Source organism: Chelonoidis abingdonii, chromosome 6 (genome assembly GCF_003597395.2).
Source record: "Chelonoidis abingdonii isolate Lonesome George chromosome 6, CheloAbing_2.0, whole genome shotgun sequence".
Classification (NCBI taxonomy): domain Eukaryota; kingdom Metazoa; phylum Chordata; order Testudines; family Testudinidae; genus Chelonoidis; species Chelonoidis abingdonii.
The window spans coordinates 22,122,822-22,150,236 of NC_133774.1; the positions used below are offsets into that span (position 1 = coordinate 22,122,822).

The following is a 27,415-nucleotide window of genomic DNA, read 5'->3' on the forward strand; positions in this document are numbered from 1 at the left end:
TAACTGATGTGTACAGTTGCCATTTTATCTCACTTAAACCATGTTTGTTTTACAGGGTCAGAGTGATATATTATTGTATACGTACTGCTTCTGTGCTGGGGGTGGGGTGGAGATTCATTTGTGTGTCTGCTGGAAGTTGTGTTTTAAACGCACTCCAAGCAGTCTGCAGTATGCAGTCATAATAGGGTGAATTAGGGGACAGAGTGGATGCCTTAGCTTTCTGTTCCCTTGGTTTAGTAGGCTAATAGCATCTAAATATGTTGGGTTGCTCCCCCACCCCAGTTGAGTATAATAATTGTGATCGTGAGCAGGAGGTGAGGCAGGATGATAGAAAATCCCTTTCTGTTATCTCCCCCGCCCCCCCAACCTCCCGTTGCTCAAAATAAAACTAACCCAGCCAGTGTGGGTGTTTTTCCTTGTTTTTTTTCTTTGGGGGGCTTTTTTGGAATATCAGTGTTACACTGAGTTGTTCTGCAAGTCCATAAACTATTGAAGCTGTCCAGCCCCTGGGCCTCTTCACTTGACGGTAGTTAATCTGCTGGTTTGTGGAAACCACTACCTATCCTGCCAACCACTCACTGCCTATTATGCTGCCCAATATTATCTCATGGTTTCTTTGTACTACTCCTTCAGTCTGCCTGTCTGCACAAGCTGTCACTTCTCTTTATACATGGGATTGTAAGCTCTTTGGAGCAGGGACTGTCGTTTTGTTCTCTGTTTCCGCAGTGCCTAGTTTTTTGATAATACAAATCAACTGGAGGAAAGAGGTGGTACTGGTGACCTGACTAGCCATTACACCAAGTTAAGTTACCATATCACTCGTAACCTTTTATCAGTAAGTGGTTTTTAGTGACAGCCCTGCTCTTTCCACATAGATCTGATTTTTTTTATTTTTATTTTTTAAATCCATGCATCCTTTGTGTGTTTTAGGTAATGTTTTTACCTGCCTTGGTTCTGAGGGATAATGTTGGCCCAAATAAGCAACCTTGGAAAACCAGTAATTTTAATAGACCACACCTCTTAATTCTAGCTATATGATATACACATGTAAAGATTTACCAATATTCTCCTGCTGGGTGGAGCTCTGCTATGTTGGGTAGTGTGAAACTATCTTGTGGGAAACTTCTGATTCCAGCCCTGCAAAGCAGCTCACCCTTTTTCCCAGCCAACACATCTAGGTCCCTGCCAAAATGTGCACTTGGATGAGATATGCAGAATGTTGTGACGCCTCTCACCAGCCAACTTATTGTAACAATGAATTCTAATACAAATGAGAGAAACTTAATTGTGTCTACATTTGATTTCTCTTCACAATGGTGTTGTCTTCATTAACTGATTTCTGTACCCTCCGTTCTCCTTCCTTATGTGCACCTGCATCCTCATTTAGGGGTATGCCTGCGGTGGCTTTTCTTTAGCCCTCTGCTCTTCGGTGTGTTGTACTTTGCATAACATTTTTTAACCCCATCTTAGTAAACACATCCTCATGACAAGTTAACCACTGTGAAGTAAGTTCTTAACCTGCTGTGATTTCCTGTCTTTGTTAAAGTATCTTGAAATCCTTCATCTCCTGCTTAGGCAGACACAATGATGCTTCTGTGAAGTGTTTCTGTTATCAAATGTGCATCTCATGGGCTCAACCAGTCAAGTCTATGCATCTTTCAAGTATTTATTGAATAGGTACTTAAAATGCAACATACCTTCTTCAGGTTGAAATCAAGATCTCACCACACTTTTAGATGGGCTTATTCCACCCAAAAGATTCCCAACAACAAAGCTTCAGGATCTGACTGTTTTACCCGCTGAAATGCACAAATGTGCAAACAAAGTTTTGCTGCAAAGATTGCACGAGGCATTGCTACTCTGTTGGGAAGAAGAAATTGTGCCACTAGATTTTAAGGATGCTTGTTTCATTCAACGCTATAAAAACACAGGAGACAGAAGTAATTGTAATAGCCACAGAGGTGTATCTCTTCTTAACATCTTGGGGAAAAATCTTAAGCCATATTCTTTTACCGAGCTTTCAAACTTTAGCTGAGAGAATCTATCCTGAGAGCCAGTGTGGCTTCCATTCTGGAAAGTTTACCATAGACATGGTCTTCTCTGTAAGATAACTGCAGAAAAAGTGCAGAGAACCATGTTCCTCTGTACATGGCTTTTATAGCTGTAACAAAAGGCTTTGACACGGTGAGTTGGTCAGGGCTTTACATTATTCTGAAGAAGCTTGGTTTACCATCTATATTGCTAAACCTTGTGAAATCCTTACATGGTGGCATGAAGAAACTGTGATGTATGAAAATGAAGATATTGACTGGAGATTGTTTAACATCAACAGTGGAGTGAAGCAGGGTTGCGTACTGACTCCTACATTCTTTCCTGATTCAACATGTGTTTCATGATATTCGCGACGGTGTCTGTCTTAGCAGTAGACATAATGGAGGTTTTTTAAAGATTTCAAGGCTCAGAGCTAAGACAAAGGTGAAGGAGATCATCATAAAGACCTGTTTGCAGATGATTCATCCCTTGTGGCTCTCACTGTTGATGCCCTACAACATCTTATTACCGAGTTCTCTGATTCATGTAGAGTCTTTGGGCTAGCAATAAACTTGAAGGCTGTTATGCACCAAGGCTCTTCAGAACCGGTTTCAAGATGTCACCTTCAATGGTATTTGTCCAGATGTTGTTGACCAATTTTGCTACCTTGGCTCTACTGTTACCAGCAATGTAGATCTTGATACTGAGCTCACTAGCAGAATCAGCAAAGCACCCAGGAACTTTGACCTTTTTGCAAGACAGAGCCTTGAATAATAACAAATTCTCAACTAAAGTGAAAATCCGTATTTGAGATGTTTTATCCCCTCTCCTATATGGCTCAGAAGCATTGATGACTTACGTCAAACATAACAAAACACTAAAGTTTTCGTATCAGATGCTTGCATAAAATTATTTGAATAAGATGGCAAGCCAGAGTGACAAATGTGGAAGTGTTAAATTGTTCTGGCATGTCATTCCTGGGAATGTTGATTAGTAAGAGAAGACTCAGGTGGTGATGATTTAATATCCTTTGGAATCTCTGTGGATGATTGGGGAAGGAGTGCAGAATGCCCCTCCGGTTGGCAGAGCCAACTTGTAGATGGAGTGAGGCAGACTGGATCAAGCTTTGTGGTGATTGGCGTCAGAAGGAAAGAATCTGCTGCTCGGATTTAGAGCATTGCTAGTGTGTGGGTTTGCCCTATCTGTGAATGGGACTGTCATTTGGACATTGGACTCAGTGGCCATCAAAGAAATCATTGGTACATACACTGTGCTCTATAAAAAGTGGCTGTGCCCCCCCGCCCCCAATCCACTCTTGAGAGCTATCCCCATTTTGTTGTGATCATTACTGAAGTGTCTGTCTTTTGGGGGCATGGGGAAAGCTGGGGGAAGTTGTAATCAGTCTTAACCGAATGGCCATTCTGACCTCTTTCCCACATGAAATGTTTAACACAGTGAGATAGGGATGAGTCATTGCCTTAATACTTCTCGGACTCTGTGTAAGAGCCTTGTCTTTGTATGTGCTAACTTCTCATGGTTGAGTTCTAGTGGCCTGCGTCAGGCTTTTGGAATATCAGTCAAAGAGATCCTAAGCTGGCTAGTAATTAAAGGCTGTCTCCTCTACAGCTTATGTCGACATAATTTAGATCACTCAGAGGTGTGAATAAACCACCCCCCGAGCGACATAAGTTACATCGACATAAGTGCCGGTGTGGACAGGGCTATGTTGGTGGGAGAGCTGGCATAGCTACAGGTGCTCAGAGGGGTTGGAGTAGTTAAGCTGACGGAAGAGCTGTTTTACATCGGCTTAGAATGGCTACATTAAAGAGCTTACAGCTGCAAGCTGTCTAGCGCAGCCATAGCCTAATTTAAGATGGGGAGAAGCTTTTCAGAGTATGTTTGATATATTTGGTTATCTCTAGTGCCAAGATGTTTCTGGTGACAGGTACATAGGAAATATGTGACTCTATAAGAAAAGAACTGCCATATTTAGATTGTGATGATAAGGAAGCGTCAGGCTATCTGGAGTGGCTCAGAAGCACAAGTATGAACCTCAAGGCAGACCGTTAAGAAGCAGGGCACAAATCCCAAATTGGTTTTGAATTCTGTAGTTATATTTCACCAACCAAGTATCTAGTGTGAACTCCTCAAGTACTATAACAGCCTTAACATGGAGTCTCAGACTCTGGTCCATCTTGATACCCAGGCAAGCTTGCCTTTGTCTCCAACACCAAAAATCATACCAATATGTTGTTCGTGCTCTTGAAGGACAAGTCACTTATCCCAGGTCATTTGCACTTTAGATCCTATACCAAAGACAACACCTGTAGCCATTCTATAATAAACTAACTAAAGATTTATTAACTAAGTAAAAGAAATGAGCATTATATATAAGGCTAAAGCAGGTAAACACACACACACGAATGATAGTCTTAGGTTCCAAAAGGTAATATACAGCCTATTATAGAAGCTTTAAGGCTAACCCAGGGCAAACACTGGGGATCCCTTGCTTATACTTAGAAATATTTGCCCCTCAGAGTCTAAGCAGCATAAAGATGTTTCCTTCTTGTCGGGGATTTTTATTCCCTCCCCCCAGAGTTCAAGCTGATGGTTTGAGTCCTCATGTACATCTCCTCTTCATCGGTGTAAGGGTGGAGGGGAGCAATCAAAGACTTTTTTCCTTTGTTTCCCAGTGGCTCATTTGGTTTCAGTTGGCCTTCTTGTGTGCAGAACCTAACATCTCCTATGGGAAACCAGCCTTATGTTAATTAATGTGTAACTCAACATGAAATAGGAAAAAAAGCAGTTACTGAGGTTTACCATGCAAACACTTAATATAACCTTATAACAGATGTTAAGGGGTACAGATGTTAAGTTAGAGTAATACATGCAGCATCCTACAAACATTTCATAAAGTCTTAACACTAAGTACATTTTTATAAAACTAACACCTGTTTTGATAAAGCTAACACACAGGTGAGCAAGACTGGTTTCCAGCTATGCATTTGACAGTGTTCAGCTGGGGCCTAGGGTCCTTGGCATGAGCTGGCAGCTGGTCTGCCAGCGTCACAAAGAATATCATCATCTTTTGTCTATCAGATAATTTTCTACTGGCTAGAAATAATGGGTAGAAGTAGCACAAGTAGAATTTCTATTGGGACACTCTTCTATGAATTCAGATGCCTTTTATTTTTCATTACAGTACTTTCATTGTATATATGTACACTTAAAATGAACTATGTAAAAATTTGACTCTCCTAGGCCAGAGTTGAGGATTTTGTTTCCCTTGCAGCAATTGGTATCAAGTGTCTCCCTAAAATAGAGCAGGAAATGTTTTTTTTTTTTTTGTTTGTTTTTTAAGTGAGGTATCAAGTATTTAAGTGTAAACATGGATTCTTTTGATTGAATAGTGAATTTTCTTCTCAACACAAGCTTTGCCATGCTATTGTACTAGTTCATAAAGCATATTATCAATAATCTGTGCTACGGAGATCGTTTATTGTAGGTAAGTCTATACTGGAGGCACCTGAGCTACTTTTTAAATCCAGTAGAACAAATACGTTGAGCCCTAGGAATACAGTTTTCTGGAATGCAGCTTCTCAGGATAAAAAGCATTCCAAAGCGCAAGTATTTCTGAATGTATGTAAGTGGCTAACAGGTAACACTGTGTTCTAATGAATGCCAAGAAAACGGAACTGCTGAATTTATCGAAGGCCCCAGTCCCACTTTGGGATCAGCTCTACTTGTACACCACTAGTTTTTGATTGTGTAAGAAAGCAGGGCATTTCTGCAGTTAATTATAATGAATAAGCAAAGAGGCTATTTGCAGCATATGCACAATGTGTAAAATATGCCAAGTTTTTCATTAAAAGTTCTGTTAGTTTCATTTCTTGTTAGAACACTGATATCAGGTGGCTAGAGCTACACACAACAGTTTGAATTAACCCACATTTTGTCAAGCAGAATATTTTTTTAAAAGGTCTGGGGGATCATATGATTGCTTCTGCTCCCAGATCTCTCTTATGTGGCTGCTTCTGCATCTCCTTCCTCTCCTATGGTTCCCTAATTTACTGCTCCACTTATGGGCTACTTCCAGTGACTCCGGATCACTGTTCCACACAGATCTCTCTCTCAGATCATGTCTATACTAGAAAGTAAGTTGTGTCTGTGTACAGTTGCTGAAGTTTGTTGCTTGGGCACATGCACACTCTTGATGCCTGCATCAGCACTGTGTGCACTTAATGGGAGTGCTTGTATCAGTGTCAAATGCGGCGAATCACAGGTAGGTATCCCAATGTGCCCTGCACTGCAGGCTGGCTCAAATGCTTTGTGGGACGTTTTTGTGGGATACCAATGATTTGCCTAAGGATTTCTGGAAGCTTCGGGGTCAAGTTCCCACCATACCACTTTCTCCATCCCATACTTTCCACAGCCCATAATTTTCATGTCATTTTTTAAAAACTCCCACAATCCTGGAGTTTTGCAGTCTCTGCCATCTATCTGTAAGAAGCATGGCCCTCCTGAGTGCAGCATAATTCTCATGAGGGTTGCTTCTGGGCCTGAGAAACAAGCACTGATTGGTGGGATCTCCTGCATATCCCTGTTATGGAACCACCCCCTTGCCAGTGAGTACATCAACAGAAAGAGATACTATTTCCTTGGATATGCAAGGGCTAATTGCTCACTGGGGTGCTTCATCGATGTCGGTGTGGGCTGGTCAGGGAAGATGCATGACACTTGCATCTTTAAGAACACAGGACTTTATCTCATGTAGCTCTTCAAATTCTTTCCCAAGGGCAGGTTAGCATTGGCGATGTTGACATGTCAATCTTGATTCGGGGGAATTCAGCCTACTCCTTGCTGCCTTGGCTTATAGAGCTGTAACCTGGTCACCTCAACAGCACCAGGGAAAGGTTCGATTACTGGTTCATCAGGTACAGAATAACTGTTGAATGTTGTTTTGGTAGATTGGAGGGATGCTGGCAGTCTTTACCAACTAGAATGGATCTTAACCAGAAAAACATCCCCATGGTTATAGTTCCCTGTTATGTATTGCGTAATATCTGTGAAGTAGAAAAAGCTGCAGCAGGGTGAGGAGGACCTGCAATCTGCTGAATTTGAACAGTCAGACACGAGGGCTATTAGAAAAGCTAACTGTGGAGCTGTGTTGCCGAGGGAGGCCTTAAAAGACCATTTTAGTAGTCAGCCACAGTGTTGTCTGTTGTATGGGTGGATTTTTGCCTCCCGCTATGAATTCCTTAGTGCTTGGGGTAAACTGATAAAGATACTTTGTGGTTTCCAAAAATAGAATTTTAGTGTGCAAAGAAGCAGGGAATAAAATTAAAGTGCAGCCAAACGCATACATTGTTCAAAAACTTTTTTTTACCAACACTAACAGGGTGAACTATACTTTGCTTTGTTTTCACTGAGGATTTGAAAGAGGAAACACTTATGTCCTGTAGCTAAAACATACAACAGTGTAGCAAGTGACATGTACTTTGACCTCTGGTTTTACAGGTTGGTGTATTTGTAGCAGTTCTCCTTGTTGTGTGGAGGAGTAGATACAAGGATATTTATCATGGTGTCATGTGGCACCATGTTGAGGGTGACCACTGAATTCTCCCAGAACTGGAAAGACTATAGAGTTTGTGGTTTTAGGGTATGTAGGTCAACACTGCATTGCAACAATTGGGTTTATTGTCTGAGTGACCCCATTATGTCCTGGGGTATTTGGATTGGAAAGGCAAACATAGTGCCTATCTTTAAAATAGGGGAAGAAGGAGAATCTGGGGAACTACAGGCCAGTCAGCCTCACCGCTATCCCATCCCAGGGCCCCCTCCAAATCCCTCGGTCCCAGCCCGGAGTTCCCTGCCCTAGTCCGGAACTGCCTCCTGCACTCTGATCTCCTAATTTCTGGCCCACACCCCATGCCCAGAGAGACAGTACCCCCTCCCACACCTCAATCCCCTACTCAGCCTGGAGTCCCCTCCCATACTCCTTACCCCTCTGCTCCCACCCAGCCCCCTCCTGCACCTCAAACCCCTCATCCCTGTCCCCACCCCAGAGCCTGCACTTCCAGCCGGAGGCCCTCATCCACCCCCCTGCACTCCAGCCCCCAATTTTGTGATCATTCATGGCCCACCATACAATTTCCATACCCAGATGTGGCCCTCAGGCCAAAACATTTTCCTCCCGTGGACTAGCATCACATAAGAGCTCGCTGACAGAGGCAGGGATAGCATTTAGTTCTCTAGGGCATCATTCAGTTACTTACCCATGAAACCATCCCTTCTCTTCCTGCAAATACCCTGCCTCATTCCCTACACATCTTCCAGTGGCCCTCCAAACCTTATCAGGCATCTGCTCCACGAGTCTAAATCGCTCACCCCAATGCGCAGTCTGAGCCATCTAAAAACATGGGCAACCTTAATTCTGGCATTTCCTAACTTTTGAGTGCTTGACATGGAAATATTAACGTTCTTTAAATGTAGGTGTAATGGGGTCACACTCACCTCTCTCGAGTGCCCTGTGGCCAAGTGCGTGTGCCTATACGCTCCCTCTACTGGTTTGTGGTGGGTCTTTGCTGACTCAGCCCTCTGGCCTAATCTCACACAATCTGTATGTGAAATAAAAACAAAACAAACCCCTTCTAGGGGACAAGTCCAACTGAACCTATCTCAAAGCCCTCAATAAGGTCTGTTGATCTGCAGCTTTATCTTTTGAGCTTGCTCCTCAATCTGTCCAGCAAGACCTTTTTTTGTTCATGGGATGGCAGAAGGAGGAGGCTTCATTGAGTAGCTGCTGCTAAGCTCTGTAATCTACTTCCATGAGTGTAATGTTTAGTGTACATCCCCTTAATTATGTAGTAATAGAACTATTTTACAAGAATTAAATTTATATGGCACTTGCAGCTCTTGGTTTCTGACCAGCTAACAAACTAGAACTGAAGAAAATGGCAACAATCTCAAATTCCATCCTTGAAATTGCATACGGATGTAACCTTCAAACCTCACCCCAGCATTAAACAAATATCTTCCCCATCAGCAAACCAAAGGAGGAAGCATGTTTACTGCCAATAATGAGTTCTATTCAAAAACATTTCTTCAGTTTCAAGGGAAAAAACATTCTGAAAGGGCCTACTTAGACAATCAGAAGTCCCCCAGTAATATTTAATGTCAAAATTCAGTTCCTGGCTAATAATCAAGCAGTATTCATCCCAGACTATTGTGGGTGGAGGTTTTTGAATAGTTGTGTAGCCACATTCCTTAATAGCCTTTTTTCTAAGACTAGCTTGCAAGAGTAGCTTCAAATAGAGGATACTCAGTGACCTGGCTAATACGTCACAAAGATTTGAGTTGTCACAGCAAGGTTCATGTCTGGAAGAACATGATGCAACTCTCAAATGTTTGAGATTGAAACGGTGGTGCTCAGCCACTGCTGAACACAACCTTTGTTTTGGCCGCCTGCTGAGCATAGTTTTCTAAATTACAGATCTTTTAAAGAATAGTTTTGTTTCTGAAGAGTGAGTTTGGGCCTTCCTGCTGTTAATTACTTGGTTAGTACATGTGCCTAGACTGGTGCATGTAGTAGAAGTGTATGTGTCTGATACGTGACCCCTGCTGGCTCATTAGGACAATATCCCATTCCCAGTTGAGATGCAGTGCTGTGCGAGCCGCGCTGGCACGTTCGGTCGGAAGATTTTTTACCCTAGTGCCAACACACTCGGTGGGTTGGCAAGGTCGCCCCCTGTAGTTGGCGCCGCTATAGGTGCCAGACTATCTAATACCCCTTTGGCGTCGACCCAGCCACCCTTCATTTCCTTCTTACCGCCCGTGTTCCGGTGGTCGCTCGAACAGTCTGGAGCGCAGCCTAAGCCTGACCTCCGCTTCCTAGCTACTCGTAGTTCTTGTGTACCCGTACTCAAGTAAAACTCTAGATTATCAATCCTTGTATACGAACGTCAGCCAATTGTTCCTCCTTACATAGTTCAGTGATTACAACCGGTACTTACGGGGTGTACACGGAGTAGCCCCTTTCCTGCCCAACCGGTGCCGTGACGCCCATCGCCCACATGCGCACTCAGCCGGTTCTTAAGTCCGATTGCCTGCGGGTCCATCTGTCTTTTACACCCACTCCGCTGGGCCAGTTAGCCCTACAGGAAATCCACAACGAGGCCTCCTGTTGCTACTCTGGATGCCTCGGTTGCGGATTGCCAAGTCAAAACTCCTGAAAGTGCCCCCGATTTTGCACGCGTATCCTTTAAAGAGGCGATCAACAACCTATGCGGAGCGGCACTTCCATTTCCCTCCACCTTCTGCAAAGCCTGGCGGGCTACTCAGGCGCGAGACAGAAGCGCTTCCATACGTCACCCTGGATCCCCGCTATGCGACCACCGGCATGCTCTGATAAAAAAAGTTGCCGCGCACAGAAGCGACTGGGCACCGCTACCAGTAAAGCTCCATCTGATGCACGTTGAGGAACTGCGGCCTACGCTACTCCCCTTAACGGCAGTGGCGACAGGCTCCCCGCACGCGCCGTGGGTTGACGCTCCTGCTCCCCAGCTGCTTCTGTGGCCAATGGGCACCGGCAGCCAGAGATATCCGATACATTCACAGTTGCGATTACGGCCCCGGCACTAACCTGCCAGAGGACACTGAGGACGCCGGCACCCTTGATTCCGGTCCCGCAGTGAGGCCGTCGATATCTGCCAGTGCCTGGATCCGCCTCCCCCGGCATGCGCCGTGGTTGAGCTTCCCATGCTTTCATGCTGTTTCTTTCCGTGCCAACTGACACCTCTAGTCCAGTAAGAGGCTACCATCTGATGTCGGATTGTTCCTGGTCGTCTGTAAGATCTTCGGTGTTCGCGTCACTCGCGGCTCAAACCCAAGTAAAAGGATTGGTCTATAACACCGTACTGATTCACCGAGTTAAAGCCCACACAAGGGCCCTCTGTCGATTCAATCTCCGTGTGCACTGACTGCTCCTGGCTGCCCACTGTGGTTGAGCTTCATCTGCCTCTATCTGCTCGCCATTCCGTGGGGCCCAACGGCACCGCCAGCCACAGAGGGCTCATCTATCACGGCGATCCCCAGTCACATTAACACCTCACAAAGCATGTGTCACCTGACAGATCGCCGGCACCGTTGATCCCGGTCCCACAAGGGGCCGTCGAATCAGTTGCCAATGGCTGCTCAACGCAACGCAGCACGACTGTTGTCGAAGCTCCCCTCTGCTCCGGCTACTGCTCCCATGCCAATCTGCACCACGGACAGAGAAGCTTGGTCTAAGCCGGATTCGCCGGCACCGACGATGCCCGCCACACACTGGCGTGGTCAAGCTGCCCTCAGTCCAATACCTTTATCCACGTTGGACAGTGATGTCAGATACTCCGAGTGCCTGACAGCTCCCGGTACGCACGACTTACTACGAATGCGTCGATGTACAGCTTAATTAACTGATATCTCAGCTAAACCTATTCGCTGCAGAACAACCCACATCTAAATTGAAGAAGAATCTCCAAGAGGCCTCCACACCGCGAGGCGTTTCATTGCCATGAAGAGTAGAGATGCTGCCTGATCCCCGGCGCCGCCGGTGCGTAATAGTCTCCGCTTGACTAAGCCTCCTGGATGCGTCAGCGTCTCCCATCTTCTCGGCACCGGATTCACACTCGTCCGACACACCGAGATCAGGTGTTCCCGTTTTCACCGCACCCTGATAATATCCTCCATCGCCCAACCGTTCTGGGCTCCCATCACCGCTACAGCGCTGTGACTGCCGTACCGCTCCCGTCCTCGAGGTTCAGTCGACCTTACCAGGCACTGCCTGATTAGGTGAGGAGGTCTGGAATTCATCGTTTTCCAGGTACCTAGGTGCCCTTCTGGTACGGAATCCAATGGTGCCAAGAGTTGTGGCAAAGCGTACTTGCGTAAAGTAGCCAAGACTCTGACCATGATTTTTCAGCACCTCCATGGCCTTCCCAGCGATCCAGCGTCAACCTGTCTGTGCCAACCATCTCTCTGCTGGACTATCCTCTTCATGCTCAAGACACTCGCAATGAATCTTTGGAGATATGCCCATTCATAATACACCCTTAATAGGGTCCTCATTCTCAGGACCTCCCGCATATAAGTGATGGATAGCCACTCATATTGTGGACCTCCAGGTGCAGGAGTCCTGGAGCGAACGGAACCGGGTAGTGACTGTTTCTATGCGGCGGTATGCACCCACTGAGGACACACAATTATCCATGGTTTATTCAGGACCAGTTCCCGTGTACACATTAGATCATATACTCTCGTGAGCATGTTCGAAAACGTGCTGTGCTTGCCGTCCTCTCCTGCTCACTGGTCATCCAGTTGGTTAGAACAGTGATATGGGAAACCTGGCTCTAAGCCCGCGGACCACGCCCGGAAATTGTCAGTGTTGGGACCTAACGTCTGAGTGTACCGCACTCACTCCGTCAAGAGAATGGCGCTGTATCTTCTGTGCAAGCGCTTTTCTAAGCCCTGCGTAGCAATCATGAGCCCTGCTTCACACATTCCCTATATCCGTACCACCAGATGGCGATGGATAAATTTAATGGAGCTTCTCCATCAAGGACTCCGCCAAGAGCTCACTGCCCGGCCTTGAAGGAAGAGAAGACACGGTGCCGCAGAGCTTCCCTCCAGGCCTTGTTACTTAAGGAGCATCCTGCTAAGGCATTCAGGTTTGCAACCTCTTTGCGGTGAACTCAACCCCAGACCTGGGAAATCCCTGAAAATGGACAACAGGTCCTCATCGGATCTCTCTCGGCGGTGCATACGCCAACGTCACTACATGCCAGGCCCTATCCGGTTCCCCAGCCACATCTCACCACACTCTCTGTGTCCCTCGCTCACAGATAGGGCTTTGGCAGGACCGGACGCTGGCTTGAACGTTTGGTCGCAGATGACCGTCAGGACCCCCGAGAGGCGCAAAGAAATCGAGGTCCCCTCAGCAATCGCTACGGGGACCAAAGACAATCTTTGCGAAGATTGCACTCGAAGGGTGTAAGCGTACGCGCATTACGAGGCCTGATCCCACTCCTCCGTTCAGGTTCTTTGGCGTGGTCCCAGTTAATTTTCATTCGTCTGTCTTCTACACAATAGGGTGAAGCATGGGGGCCCACCTTACCACTTTGTATCCAACCCTGTCCCTCTTCAGAGCTCCCTCTCGGGCGCCAATTCCTCTTCAAGGGTGCAGCGTGATGGACGGATGGGCAAAGGGTGTTGACTTCCCTTAATTCCCTAACCCCAACCCGCTTACGACGGTCTCAAGACCTGTCCTAGACCCCACCAAGGAATTCAACCAGCTTTAATGTAAGGTTGAAAGTTCCGCCTATGGCTATTCCCTGGGAAACCATTTCCTGTCCATGGATCCTGAAGTCTGGTATGCCTCCTCGCTATGAAGGAACGCGTACTTTCACAATGCCATCTTGCCCTCTGCACGCGGAGATACCTCCACTTTCTAGCCAACCGTCGGAGTACTTCGCGGTTTACGTGTCTCTTGCTGTTGGGCCATTTTCAACAGCCCACCATCAGGCATTTCCCAAGTGCCGATTGGCCATAGGCGCCTTCCATATGCTCAGCCGATGGCGTCGTTGTGTTCCGTATCTGGACGATTGGCCCATCTGGAGACTCCCAAGAGCAACAAAAGTCGAGCTCTCGGTGTGCAGGCTATCGTTCGCGGGACCTTAATTCACATGTCTATGGTCTTGATGCCTGCACTACTTGGAGACTGTATCTCTCTGGTCCATCATGGGGTAGGGTACTTTCAAGCGAGCTATCCTGGACTCCGATTAGCGACCCGGTCCTCTGAACCTTAAACCACAAAACCGCCGTTTCAGGCAATTGGCACTGTATATCCGAAGTCTGCAAACGGTTCCACCCGGACTGAGGGGCCCTATGGTCACGAATAGTTCAACCTATTTCTACCACTCGCGCAGCTTACGCAACCCCTAGTAACAAAAACACCCAAGAGTGGGAGCAATAACACCGACCCTACCATCAGAATGTGCGGTCAGGTATTTGCTCCCGCTTCTATCCGCGTGACGGACACCATCGTCTCGCCGTGCGTGTCCAGGGATTCCAGCACCGCCAGCTGCAGGGCCGTGGCGACTGTACAAAGTATTAACGGCCAGCCACACATGGCCATAGTGGCTCCTATGAAGAAATCCTGGAGGAAGCATGGCGCTCTCCTTCCTCAATTTATATCAAGAATGGTTCCATCCATCTCTTGGCACTTTTGCATAGGCCACCTATCACTCAAAAATATAAAACTAAAAAGAACAAAACGATCATGTTTAATTTTGTTGTTGTTTGTTTTTGTGATATATTTCTGGTCTATCGCGGTCGCCCAGGGCTCATTTCGGATGCCTGTTGACCTTCAATGCGCAGTCCATTCCTGTGACGTTCTTGTGAGTTTGTCTCTCTCTGTCCCATGTGCTGTCATTAATTTGCGGCGGGCAGTTGGAGTTTTTTTCCACCACATATTGGACGCGGTTGTTTCGTCTTTATCCGCTTGTATATGATCGAAAATTAAGGATATCCGATTACATGTCCATCTGTGTGTTCCGTTGTCTTCTCTTACCAGATGGTCTCTCTCCCGTTGCGGAGCCTGATCTCGTATCTGCCTGTTTCTCATACCCATAGAAGTGTATCTCACGATCGGTCCCTGTGTTTCATTTGGGATCCTGCCTCAAACTGGTTCAGCAGGTGCTATCATGTGTTGCGGGCCATGCTTCATGTGTCCGACTCCAGTGCTCTGTTGTCCAGACCATGGAGTGGTTCTCGCACGATGTCGGTGGTTCTGTGTCTCTGTCCATTAGTCAACGCCAATATTACCCTGCACTCTCGACTCCTCGACGCGCTCATGACTCGTCAGAGCATCGGCAGTATCTTTCGTCCGAGCCCTGGTATCCTGCGTCTCGTTTCACGTCAGGGCTGTGTGGCTGTCTGCGGTGTGACTTAGTCAGGGTAGCAGGAAGCTTTTCCACCTGGTCAACGTACCTTGCCTGGCGAAGCGTTTCTTCTACATGTGTGATAGATGCTTTATACTTAGCTTTCCTGCTGATGTGTGCTCGTAATTCCGCTCTATTGTGGTATACCTCTGTCTGTCCTATCGTAGTCTAGCTAGCTATGCTCGTGTGTTGGTGTCATCGTCTGAGGGTACATCGTTGGCAGCATCTTATCCTTTCTCCTAGGCTGCGTGTGATCGTGTCTGTGTTCTCACTCTCGTGATGTTTCGAGTGTGGTTCCTCGAAGGTGCTTGGGAGCACTTATCACTCCTTAGACACCGCCCAGCCCGCAACTAGGGGACGCTCTCACATGTTTTAATCCGACTTATGTGTCTCCCCCATTCGTGAGCTTTAGCATCCTGCTTGCTGCGGACCTGTCTTGAGACAGCTCCTCGTCGCCATTACATCCTAGCTCTAGTGACGATGCTTCTCTCTGAGCTCTATGTCTCTTTTCTCGGTGTGGTTCCCACCATGCGACTCTTTTTCAATAACTGAGTTGTCAGTTTACGTCTCTCATCTTCGTCTTCTCTCCAGTGGTTGTTTCTGCCCTTTTCCTGTTTTTCCATCACTCGTAACGTCTGTTGTGGTACAACTGGTTGCTCTCTGCTGATTGTCTTACAGCTCTCGTCAGTTATGTGATTATGGATCATATTACATTCGTACTCATCGCCTCAAGTTGTGTGTTCGCTGGTATGCATGATGCGCTGTAGGAAATGGCCTATCCTTGTTTTTGCTTCTCAGAGGATTCTCTATTCTTTTGTGGTGATAACTGTCATCCGCCACGTTATAGTTTGGCTTCACTTGCCCCAAGTCCAGATTCACTATTGCCTTCGTTACCAGGGCTAGATCTTCGTGTTGTCCGCCTGCTTGACTCGTGTTCTCCTACCCATTGAGATCTCTCGCCGCAGCTCCATAGGTCCTTGTTCCATACCTTTGCATCGCATTATGCTCTGGTTTACAGTTCAAGGGGATGCTGCAAGCCTGCTGGCTCAGCGCTTTTGCATTTTGGCAGTATCTCACTCCGACCCCACCGCCTAATAAGGCTTGGGAACACCTAAACTGGAATGGATATGAGCAATCACTCGAAGAAGAAAAGACTGGTTCCTCACCTTTAACTGTTGTTCTGTCGAGTTGAGTTGCCTCATATTCCATTCCACACCCGCCTACCTTCGTCCCATTCCCACTGTCGGGGTAAGCCGCGTGCTAACGAAGCAACTGATAGGGCAGTTGCTGGTTGCAGGGTATTTAATACTCCCAGGCCACCATACGCGTGGCGATCCACTCCAGTGGGTGCCCTGTCCGACCCACGAGTGTTTGCTAGGGTGAAAATCTTCCGACGAACGTGCACGCGGCGCGCGCACACCTAACTGGAATGGATATGAGCAACACATCTCGAAGAACAACAGTTACAAAGGTGAGTAACCGTCTTTTATGACTTGTGGAGTGTCAGTTCTTGAGCTCTGCACTTCAACATATAAATACCAAGTGTGTTTAGCTTTCCACTATTGACACAGCTTCTCTTCTGTGGACTTTGTCCCTACCCCATGCAATACTGTGGTGCCAAGTTCTCTCCTATTGTGGAGCTTGGTGGCGCAGGCATCTAATAATAGCGCTTTTATGTGAAACTTTTCAGTTTCACGACTCTGAATAAATATTAAGAACCTTTTTCCTTTTTGCTAGTTAGGTAAAGAGAACGCTTTCTTTAGCTTATGATGATTCTACATTTAAGATCTCCAGTTATGTCCTCTTCAAAGTCAAGATGTGAACTGTTTCCTGTTATAGCTATGCATTGTACAGTGTAAAGAACTGCTATTCATTCTTCAGTGTCTTCCTCTCTCGTGTTCCAGTTTTCCTTCTAGTGCAGCTAACCTGTCTAATGTATTAATCATTTTCACGGATATTCTTGATCTTACTGTCTCATCCAGTTGCACATTTTGCTCATTCAGTCTACAGCATGCTCCTGTGGAAAAATAACATATTTTGTTTAACACTGAGGCATAGTGAGTCCAGTCTGAAACACTATCTTCAAAGCAACCTACCTTTGATCTACATTGCCCTGTAGAGTCCTGGCTAGAAGGTGTGGAAGGCAGAGTTCTCTCTCTGGTACCCAGTCCCTAACCCGCAATCTGTGGCTCTGCATACAGAGGAGGGGATAAGGTATTGTCATTCTCATCCACGGTATGAGGAATCCACACACTGCTGACTAAGTTTAGTGGGAGCTTTCACAGGAGTAGGACTCCTGCTTGTAGGGAATTGTGTTGACCAAGTGATGGTGTGACACAGTGGGTAGGGGAAGCAGGCATGGAGTTTCTGCTGAGATAACTGATGCATCCATGGAGTGCCATGTGTGTGGGCGTGGAGGACATCAATTATATATACCGTATATACTCGTTCATAAGCTGAATTTTTTTAGTAAAAAAGGGAAGCACCAGAGAAGGGGGTTGGCTTTTGAACGGGTATAGAGAGGGAGAGGTGGGACACAGTCCCTCCCTGCAACAGAGGGAGCCAGGAGAGGCAGGCAGCAGAGCCAGAAGGGACAAGGCGGGGCCAGAGTCTCTCCACTTCTGGCCACGCTGCTTTCCCCCAGCCTCCGAAGCAGCTGCGGCTCTGGGGCTGGCAAGCTGCTGCTGTGCCTCTCGGCCCCGCCCCCAGAGCAGGCTGTGGCTGAGCCTGCCGGAGCACTCTGCAGCCGTGCTGCCCGATCTGGCCTGTTGGAGCAGCTCCAGCCAGGCCAGAAACATCCTTCCCTGGCCCTCCCCAGATAGGGTGGGATGGGGAGAGTGTGAGGGTCCCGGGCTGGGGTGGGGTCACGTGGGGGGTGGTCACAGGAGTTAATCTCCTGACTCCCAGCTTCTCCTCCCCCCCCCAAAAAAATTTCCCCACCAGTTGCTGTCTCAGCCCATCAGGGTAAGCAGCTGGTATGCCAGAACACTTTGTTTACTTAGGTTTACCTGTGTGCCTGTGGATGCTCAAGGTAAGCCGCTGATGGGCCGGGATGGTTTGTTTACCTTGATGGCCCAGGATCCAATGTTTGCTGACTCTGTTATAAAAATTTTCCATTTTTATTTATCCATCTTGTGGGGGGCGCTTTATAAACGAACTGTCTTAGAATGAGTATTATATGGGGTGTGTGTGTGTTTATCATCTATATCTGTTGGGGAGGGGAGCAGGATTTTTTAGTCCCCTGTCTTAATTTAGTTTGCATTAGCTAAACACCTACAAAAACTTCCATCACTTGTAGACTTTATGCCAGAAAGACCATCAGATCATGTGATTCAATGAGGTATGACTTCTCCATGGAGTCCAGAGTCTTCCATAGGATAATCAAATTGTCTAGCATTTTCCATAGTTTTACAACAAGCTACGTAAAAAGCACTTAGCAATCAATACAACCTAAATGTCATACAGACAATGACTTGTTTATTGCTCTACAATACTGAAATGTAAGTATCATAATATTTCTTCTAAATTGATTTTTATATGTTGTAAAAATGAGAGAGTCAGCATTTTTCAGTAAGTGTTCTGAGACATCTTTTTTTGATTTAGGTTCGATTTGTAAGCACGTAGTTTAAAAGAGAAACTTGGGTATGCAAGACATAAGAGACTCCTGCAAGGACAGTATCTGGAAAGGTTGAGAGTCACTGATCTAGTCTGACCATCTCTATATGTCTCAGGTCACAGAAATCACCGACCCACTAATAGGCCCTATAACCTCCTGTTGAGTTGCTTAGTCCTTTAAATTGATATAAATCTTCAGATTACAAGAATCCACTCTTTACTTAGTTCAAAGCAATGAGTGTATCCTACCCCTACTGTACAGAAGTGAAAAACCCATTATCTCTACTTATCTGACGGTGGAGTTCCCTTCTAATCCCCAGTGTGGCTGTATAGTTAGAATCTCTGAGCATGTGGGCAAGTCACCACCATGCCCCTGATGAAAAAATTCACTTAAGTAACTCAGCCCTCCTTCATCTAGTTCCTGTTTTCCACAGGTGCTGAGATATTTCTACAAGCAGTCCATGGTGGCAATATTACCATTGTAGGCAATGTCTTCAATCATACCACCCCTCCATAACGTCTCAAGTGGGTCTTAAAATGAGTTGTGGGGAGGTAAAAAAAAACCTTCCTTTCCTTTGAAAGCTGTCCAGAACTTCACTCCTCTGATTATAGAAAACCTTCTCTAATTTGACGCCTAACTTATGATGCCAGTTTATATCTATTTCTTCTTGTGCCAATATGGCTTTGACGTGTAACAAACTTTTTTACCCTCTCCTTTTGGGCACGCAGTCAATGAACTACACTGTGGAAAGAAATAATATCCTTGTTGAACTGAAAGGCCAAGAGCAATAGTTGTTTTAAAATACTTAGGTCAAGCCTCAGCTGTTTAATAACTTAAATGGTGATGTCTATGCATGTTAGCTGAATATTGGCCTATAAATTTTGAAGGGTTTTGAGAGTAGAAACATAAGTAAATAGGTTATGATATTTTAAAAATACATCTCTTGTTTTAATAGGGGCATAGGCTAACAATTTTTCAAGTGGGCTTCTTTAATTGGTTTTCAGAGTTCCTTCCTTTCATATCTGTGTCCTGTTCACTTCAGAACTTTTGTTGGTTTTATGGTAATGATAGCTAGTCTTGCTCTTCACTTGGGGCGGGGGGGGGGAATCATCATCAGTATTGCACTTTGGATGAGACAATTGCATTAGATTATTTCAGAAAGATGCATTTAATAATCTGATGCCCTACAGCTGCATCCTGTGCTGCCCTTTGGAGACAAGAGTTAAGAGATTATCTTGGGGACCTTTTTTGTAAGGTTGCTGCTCATATGCTATTGTAGATAGGGCACTATCAGATGGCCAACCTGTTCCTTTTTGTAACAAGAGTAGGACTCACCACTGTGGAACCTCCTGCTGGTTGATCTGGGAATTAGCTCAGTCTTTTTGCAGGGCAGCATCATCCTGTGGTGTCTCGCCTGCCGTCACTTCTGCTTCAGACCCACGTCATGTCAAGGATTGCAGCATCCTCTTCAGGACACAGCCCTCTGGCCATGCCCCATTCTGTTCTCACCCCTCCCCTCCCCCCGGGGGAGCAGCAGTCATCTGTCCAGCCATTTGCCTCTGTGGCTGACTGCAGCCCAAGGTTCTAGCCACTTGTCTCAGTGGCAAACTGCAGCCCTTCACTGGTCACTCCCCTCAGTTGCAAGTGGGGGCGGAGGAAGACCTAGGCCCCCCTACTGCCCCAGTTCCCGACCCAGGGACCTTCTAGGCGGCAGCCACATGCTGCATCTCCTTCAACCCCCACCGTCCGTTTCCCTAGGCCACTTCCCCATAGCCCTAGCACCTTCTCTGCCCTTGTATCCAGGCTTCAGTCTTTCAGCCAGTCAGGCTGGAACACCCTCTTGCTCCCCTGACCTGGCTCATCACTGCTCTGTCCAGGGTTCTAGCGGTTCCCTCAGCCCTTCAAGGATCCAGTTCTTTCTCCCTGGGCTCCCAAGAGGGAACTGACTCCTTTGCCTCCAGCTTTCTTTATATATGAGTCTGCTCTGCCCTGATTGGCTGTCTGCTGCGTAGCCTCCCCAGGGCTGCTTTTAACTGTTTCTCCACCAGTGTGAGGCAAATGCTCCCTCACACTCCTCTTCAGCCTACAGACTTGATCAGCCCTAATGATGCAGCCCAATTTCTCTTCTCTGTAACAAGGCTTGTCAGAGGGATATGTTATGCTTTTAATACTTCGGGAACAAACAAAAAACACTGTTAATGTAGAGTTCTAAGACACCAGATCTTGTCACTATCACCTGTAGGCAGTGTGAGACGTGGGTGAGGTAATATCTTTTATTGGACCACCTGCTGTTGGTGACAGACACAAGCTTTCGAGCTACATAGAGCTCTTCAGGTCTGAGAAAGGTACTCAGAGCATTACCACCCAGTATAAGATTGAACAAAATGAAACGATCTGTTCAATAGATACCACTCTCACTTTGTCCTAATATCTTGGAACTGACGTGGCTACAACACACTGCATCAGGAGTTGTGTACTTCTATCTCCAGATTTCCTCTGCATTTCTTGATTGCCTGTTACTCCCTCACCCCCACTGCCCTTGCATTTTTTGGCTCTTGGGTAGTAGTGTGGTTGCTAGAGTCTGGTTGACCATAATAGCAGATTTTATGTTGCTTTCATCTTCACAAGAGAAAAGCATCATTGTATTGGGAGAAGAAACAGAAGGGGAAGCTGATAGGGCTAACCAGTGAAACCACCCACCCTAAAATTAGTAGTAATGATGAGCAAGTCACTTTCATTATAGTGTATTCTCCTTTTCTCCATTTTTTTTTAAACTTCCCTGCTCATGGAGTTGCCAGTTTCCTTCCTGATGCTATACTGTAGAAAGGTTCAGATTCAGACTGAGCAAACCACCTTGATATTTACTTCATTTGCATGTTTCTGCACTTAGTAACATAGGAGTTGCCACACTGGATCGGCCCTGGGGTCCATCAAGTCCACTCCAGTATCCTGTTTCTGACACTGGCCATTACTAGAGGCTCCATAGGAAGGTGTAAGAACCCTGCAGTAGGCAGAGGTAGGATAATCTGTTCCCACATTAGGCCTCAGACTTATCTCTATAGGTAGAGACTTCTGTAAGCCTGGATGCAGTAGGTTTAATATCCCTCCCAAAATTTTTGGCATCATTAATTATAACTCTGGACATTCTTACCCATATAAATGTCCAGTTCTATTTTGAATCTTGCTAATTTCTTGGCCACGATGAATTCCACAGTCACTTTTGCACAGAATGTCAATTAATTTCCTTTCATCATTTTTGAGCTTGCCACCTTTTAATTTCACTGACTTCCTGTGTTGTGGGGTTCAACAGAAATTTAACATGATTTGCTTAGACAAGTTGGTAGCATGGAAGTACAAGAACTCTCTTTAGTGAATCTGCCATTGTGAGATATCCAGTGTACACGGTTTGGTTAAGCATGAAATGTTTGGTTGCCTATCTAAAGTTTGAGGCCTGCACATGAGTAATGGAGCCTCTTTGCCTGTGCTTGTCCCTCACGTTGTCTATTTGTTTAAACTCTACCAAACCTGTTTATCAACGCAGCAGCCAGGGTATTAGTGCTCATTAGCACAGCTGTTTCCCAGCACGCCTGTGTTGACTTTCTGCTCCTAAAAATCACCAGTGTCACTAAGTTTGCTTATTTCTTCTTCCACTTCTAGTTAAAGTTCCAGATTATTTGCATTTAAGAAAATTCAGTGGATTGTAATGACATACGGGAAATTCAAATTTATAGGCAGATGCACTTTTGTTCTGAGCTAAAATCATTGTTTTCATTCCTGTAAATGTGTGTGTGTTTGTTTTTAAAAAGATTCTGGAGTAAAATATTTTGTCAACTTTTTCATTTATTTTTATGCTTTTATTTGGACAAAGTGAGAGAAACAAAAATGTAAAGATTAAAATTTGTTTAGCTTTTTTTTAAGAAGACTTTTGAACCTGTTTGTGCTCTTCACGCATTACTATAGCAAATAAATATGCAAAATGGAAAGCACATTGAGCAGGGTTATGAGGATTAGAGCACAAGGTAGTTCTTTTAAAACCCTGAAGGGTGGAGACACTATAGGTGGAGTTTAGTGTTTTTTAAACTCCTCTTTCACCCACAGGCATTTCTTTGTAGCTGTCTTTGATATGAATCATCATTATACATAGAAGGTATTCAAAGAGCTGCTTAGTTATGTTAAAGCCTTGCTAAATGCCTGGAAACATAAGCTGAGGTGTATGTCTGCTTGTAAAATAGATTTGGGATTTATGTTAATACTGCTAGCTTTTACTCCTATCGGATATGGTACATTGCTGGTTCTGACTGTGAGCAAGAAATAAGGTAAGGACAAAAGTCGGAAATATTTTTCTCCTGAATGTAAGTGTATCTTTATTCGAGAGACAAGGTGAGTGAGGTAATATCTTGGATCATCTTCTGTTGGTGAGAGAGAGAAGCTTTCGCGCTTACACAGAGCTCTTCTTCAGGTTCTTTATTCGAGCGCAGTCAGTAGGAGCCTCATGCTTTGTTTTCGGAGTGATATCTGAGACTTATATAACAGGGAGAAAACAGTGTGCCTTATTTCTTATCTGAAAGGATCCAGAATGTGCTTGGTGTGATATAAACACACAGGGAGACACAATCTGTACCCTGAAGAGTTTATACTCTAAACAGAAAAGACAAAGTGCAATAGACAAAATATAAGCAAAATGTTTGAGGTGATATTTCCTAAGCATTAGGTGCAACTAATCCTTGTGCTTTTTTGCATCTTCCTACAGTACAGCCAAGCAAAAGAAATGCTTATAGCGAGAAAACATAATTTTAATAGGCATCCTGTCGCAACAAGGCTTCTTTTTTTAACTGTCTTGTGACTGCTGCTATTTACTTTTTCTGGTAAGTTTTTTATGTTGCTCTTAAAAATTGTGTTGATGTTTAGAAGTTCACCAGTATTAACTTGAAAATGGTATGGTGTTGTTTAGTTCCCTTACAGCTTTTACATTTAAAAATCTCCTAACAAAACATAGAGCTCTGTCTTTTGCAAATATTGACCAGTCATTCTGGACTACACAAAAAACAGAGGCTTTACTGTAACTTTAAATGTGTTTAGGTGAGCTTGCAAAACAAAGCACTTCCCCCCACACCCAGACGTAACCATCTCTTATCTGCCATGATTGTATCACCATGCACAGCCAGATACTATTTTGGAGGGAATCACTGAAAATTCTTCAGAGCACTTAAATATTGAACTGATTGTTAGTTTATAAAAATGAATGTGGAGTGTATTGTTGCCTCCCTCATGGCTTATCTCTGTAAGAGAAATGTAAGTTAGTTGCTTGTGCCAGGTTTTGTGCATAATTGTCAACATTTTAAAGTGCTCTAGGGCAGCATTTCCCAAGCTCTTCAAAGCTGGGCCCCCTCTTCAGGAAAATAACTTCAGTTGTGCTCTCTTCTGTTGGAAAAAGTGGATAGAGTTCAGAGAGGAGCCACGAGAATAATTAAAGGATTAGAAAACCTGCCTTACAGTAATCCACTCAAGTAGAAGTTTAAGGAGTCACTTTATTCCAGCCTGTAAGTACTCACATGGGCTCTGTGATCTAGCAGGTAAAGGTATAGCAGATGATCCAATGGCTGAAAATTGAAGCTAAACAAATTCAGGCTGGAAATAAGGTGTAAATTTTTAACAGTGAGAATAATCATCCATTGGAATAATTTTACCAAGGGTCATGGTGAATTCATCATACTGTTCATTTTAAAATAGAGATGTTTTTCTAAAAGATCTGCTCTAGAAATTATTCTGGGGAAGTTCTTGGCCTGTGTTATATAGGACGACAGACTACATGATCACAAGGGTCCCTTCCGGCTGTGGAATCTATGAATCCTACCATGTCAGCAGAGCAGCATGAAGGAAACTTGTGCTGCTACTTTGCTCCAGTTTCAGCTGGTTCTTTGCATCCCCCAGTGGGCATGATGCCCTGTGATCTGGAAAATGATGCTGTAATTCTCTGCAGTTCTCAATCTGAACTAACTAGAGCCTGAGAATCGCTTTGTCTGTAGCTTCTGGAAGATTTTATATGCATTCTGTTGAATGTGAGCACTTGTGCTAGCACTTTACAAACATTGTCTAGAGAGCCTGATATCCCAGTGAAGGTAAATACTAACCCTTTTTACAAAGGAAGGAAACAAACACAGGAAGGTTATGTGACTTGACTAAGGCTCAAGGAGTCTGTCAATGCCGTGGTCAGAATGCAGGACTTTCTTGCACTATACCACACTGACTCTCTTGCACTTTAAGTTTGGCTACAAAGGGAAGAGGGTATCAGAGGGGTAGCCGTGTTAGTCTGGATCTATAAAAGCAGATGAAGTGAGTATTCACCCATATCTGACGAAGTGAGTATTCACCCACGAACCTCATGCTCCAAAACGTCTGTTAGTCTATAAGGTGCCATAGGATTCTTCGCTGCTTTTAAAGGGAAGATGGATATGAGCAGCTGGCTCAGTTGTGGACAATCACCTGGCTGGAGCTTCTAGCAACAGAAGTTGTGTAAGCAGCTTGAGTGGTGTTGGTGTCCCTTTCTTCCACAAATGGACGTGTGCATGCCAGTTTATCAATAGACTGGCCACGCATCTCAAGTCTCAGAGGCCAATCTGTGAGGTAGAAATATTATTTTTTAATGAGCAGAAGTATGTTTGATCCCTGAAATCAGAGGACAAGGAGTCACAGCTGAGGGCTTTGTGGGTCCCAAAGATCAACTCTAGAAAAAGTCACTAGAAGTCAAATTCTGCTAAGCATGTTCATAATCAGCTGTGTAATATTACCATTCACTTTTATATTACCCGGGGATTTGCAGAGAGGGATGTGTGCATGTCTGTGCAAGGGAGTGAGAGAGACCTTCAGAATCCCCTTTGTTCAAGAAAAATGTCAGAAGAGGCTAAATCAGAGCAGCAACCAGATTATATCCCCCAGCACGTTGTTCTCTCAGTAGTCAGAATCACATGTGCTGTGATATTCACTGGAGAGGCTTGGGTATCACAAAGGAATGTCTGCCGTTTTGCTTTTAATAGCAGTGCAGTCATGCTCAAGACCTCAGTTTTCTTTGAAATAGTAGTACTGTTTTTGAAACATGACATTTCCTTTCATAAGAGGGGCCTGGCATGTAAGTACTTGGATCACAAGTTATACTAAACTTTATTTTGGGGGTAGGTGGCTGTAGTGTTTTAATGAACTGAAAAAAGCCGTTGTGGGGACATAAGTCTTACTGTTCTCTCATGTGCCTGCACACTCCTCCTCTTCCATTTGTTATAAATGGAGTACGATAACATGAGGTTGATACTATATAAACTGTTTCATGACAAATATAATAACTCCATTGCCTATCCCCGTATGTTAGCTATCATGAATAGAGTCCCAGCAATCATCATGAGATTTTAAATAAATTGTTGGGGGTTCTGTTTTTTTCCCCCCTTCTGGCTTCTGAGCCTTTTTGGGTACGCCTTGATGGCTGGTGGGAGTGAATCTCACAGCCTGTGTTGACAGATCCAGGCTAGTTCCCCTTTACCCCCCTAAGAATTTTATTGTAACACAGAACAAACAGAATGTTCTTGCATTTAGAAGAATGTATTTGGTCTCTTGGTGGTGAAACTTGGTTTGTGCTGATGATGCAGAACTCTGTGTGGCAGAGAGAACTTTGATTTTTGAACCATGGCATTGCTTGACTGCAGGTCTATGGCATTTGCTAGCAGCAATCGCCTCAGTCTTCATGATCTGAATAGGGTGAACACGGGCATGGTGGCGGGCACCCATACCACGGTAGCACTGGGTAACAGCACCAGCAGTTGTCAAGTCTCTTTATTCCCTGTACATGTTGTGGGTTACACTACGAGAATCATAGTGTAGCCAGATACCAAAGTTTTTCACCCGCAAAGGGGACTTTTCAAATATCTGTTCACAGTACACAATTTCCCCAGAAGACTACTACTTCTTCAGCTGAGACAGAGTACCAGAAATGGGACTTGGCAACAACATGATTAGGAGCAAAGATATATGCATCCAACAGAGGGGTGGTGTTGGACATTTAGGAGTAGAAGGGCATCGCCCAACAACTTTGTACACCCTCAGGGTGCCCGACGCTTCCATAGTGCTGCCTCGCTCGCTGCCACCCAGAAAAGGAAGGGACGTCTGTGCTCCAGCTAGCATGCTAACAGCTGTTGTAGATGTTTCTTTGACATTCAGGCTTGTCCCTCCCTAATCGTCAGAGCCTGGGTGTCTACATTGCTATTTTTAGTATGCTAGCACGAGTGTGTCAACCCAGGCTGTGCTACAGTGCTCCCAGCACCTGTGTAGACGTACTCTCAGGGGTTCATAATTTTCCACTTTCCTCCACAGGAAATGAAAACTGACATTCTCCTCAGATTGTATAGCTTCAAGAGCTGGGGCTTTAAGACAAAATGCCAAATATCGTGAGAGCTGACAAAACTGTAATAAAAAGAAAATAACTGAGTATGTTCTGGAGCTTCTTGAGAAGTCTTACTTCAAAAATTTGACATCTCAAAGCTCTCACTGCTGCTGTTTTTACAGAACGCTCCAATTAGGCTCCTAACAGTTTCATTTGCACACTATTTTTAAACAGGCTTCTGTTTGTTCCTGCTCAAAGGACTCTTGTTAGAAGATGCAAAGTGCTGTTAATCTGAGCACGCTTTGACATTCTTTTTGGGTAGGGGGTAGGTTTAGAAGATAAAATAAAAAAAGAGCAAGTTAAAAATCACTTAGAAAAGTTAGATGCCTGCAAGTCACCAGGGCCTGATGAAATGCATCCTAGAAT

The 27,415-nt window shown here is 45.1% G+C and overlaps 1 protein-coding gene and 1 pseudogene across 1 annotated transcript in view; one reads left to right on the forward strand and one right to left on the reverse strand.

Moving 5' to 3' along the window:
• The window catches only part of NEDD4L (NEDD4 like E3 ubiquitin protein ligase), a 413,015-nt gene that overhangs the window by 135,227 nt on the left and 250,373 nt on the right, over positions 1-27,415 (forward strand). The gene's annotated exons all lie outside the window — the stretch shown is intronic.
• LOC116822704 (large ribosomal subunit protein eL20 pseudogene) lies at positions 26,176-26,777 on the reverse strand (annotated as a pseudogene).